Below are 1,711 nucleotides of genomic sequence, written 5' to 3' on the forward strand. Positions count from 1 at the left end.
CCGTGATCCGCAATTTCGAATTTGAAAAGCAAAAAAAAAGGTCCTCGCTTTCAAAAATCGATTCTATCTAGTGTAAAACCGGTATCCAGAAAAAAGTGAGGACTAAAACAACAAAAAAGGTCCGAAAATGGCAACGGGTCCAAAAAATTTCGAATTTGAAGAGCAAAAAAAAAAGGGTCCTCGCTTTCAAAACTCAATTCTATCTAGTGTAAAATCGGTGGTTTCGGAAAGAAGTGAAGACCTAAAAAAAAAAAGTCCTCACTTTCGAAATCGATTCTATCTAGTGTAAAACCGGTATCCAGAAAAAAGTGAGGACTAAAAAAAGGTCCGAAAATGGCAACGGGTCCAAAAAAAATCGTTGGGGGTCAAATTTTGCCAGAGGGGGGGTCAAATTTTTGCCAGGGGGGGTCAGGATCAACGAGATCAGACTATGTTAGAACCTATGTACACAACATCAAATACAGGATCGAAGAGCTGCGTCGCCATCACAGTGTCCACTTCGGTGGTCGTTTGTTCGGTCCGTGCTGTTTTTGAATGGGACTCTTCTATTGTCATTGCTCAGCATTTTGATTCTTCTGTATTGCGCCGACGGCAGCAGGACTTGATTTGCAGATCGATCGCAGTCACGGCATTGAATGATCCCTTCTGTCGTGGAATAACCAATTGCTTGAAACCGTAGCTGCAAATTTGCGTGCTGTAATTTTCGCGCTGGTCAACGACTGTGATAAGAGGATGATTTTGGAGCGAATGATCGAGTAATTTCAATGGGGCACGAATGTATCATAAGATAGGCGTAGTCGGACTCAATGCGAGCAACGTTTTTTCCCCATTCGCTATTTCATTGGCGACTCGAGCAGCAATGCTTTGACGTTTTCGGTAGTATTCGAAATCTCGACGTGCGATGTCTTTTGGTTCCACACGAGTGCCCATTCCGAGATTGAATGTATGCATACGATGGAACGTATGCAAATGAAAATTGCGACTGCGACTTGATGCCACTTCTCCGAACTCTTTTTTGCACCCGGCTCGCAAACTGTTGTCCAGCTTCAAGTATTCTGCTGACTCTTTTGCAATTTCAACATTGTGTTTTTGGCTTTCCTGAAGTGCTTGGTATCGTTTGTTGCTCAAGTAGCTATTGGTTTCTCGAAATCCATGCATTGGTTCAATGCGCTTAAATGTGATCACCAGCATTGTGCCCGCATCAATGGCGACAAGATTTCTGAATTCCCCAGCGTCGAATTCAGCTTGAATTCGATCATGATGATCGACACTCTCCTGCTGTGGTCGTCTAAACAGTAGATTTAGAACTACGCCATCGGTTTTTGCTAAGGGAATATCACGCTCCTGAATCTTGTGAGATATTTGAGATATTTGAAATAAACATCAATTGTATGACATATTTTCGAATATTTCGAATAAATGAATCAGATTTTTGTGGATTTTGAAGATATTTGAGATTTTTTGCATTAAATCCGAATAAATACATTTAAATATCATTCATAATCACAAAAATCCACCATATTTCATACTCTTCTTGGAGATAAATTGGATTTTTTTGAAATATTTGAAATAATTCAAGCGTGATATTCCCCTAGGGTTTTTGCAAAAACGGCGAATTTTCTTGTTGGCTTTCTGTCAATGTACCAATATCAAAGCAATGCGTGAATACGTGTAAAAAATTGTCTCTCTGTGTGGTTGGAATTGTCGGGGG

This window comes from Sitodiplosis mosellana, unplaced genomic scaffold (genome assembly GCF_009176505.1).
Source record: "Sitodiplosis mosellana isolate CC-2019 unplaced genomic scaffold, AAFC_SMos_1.0 Smas_scaffold_3974, whole genome shotgun sequence".
Lineage (NCBI taxonomy): Eukaryota > Metazoa > Arthropoda > Insecta > Diptera > Cecidomyiidae > Sitodiplosis > Sitodiplosis mosellana.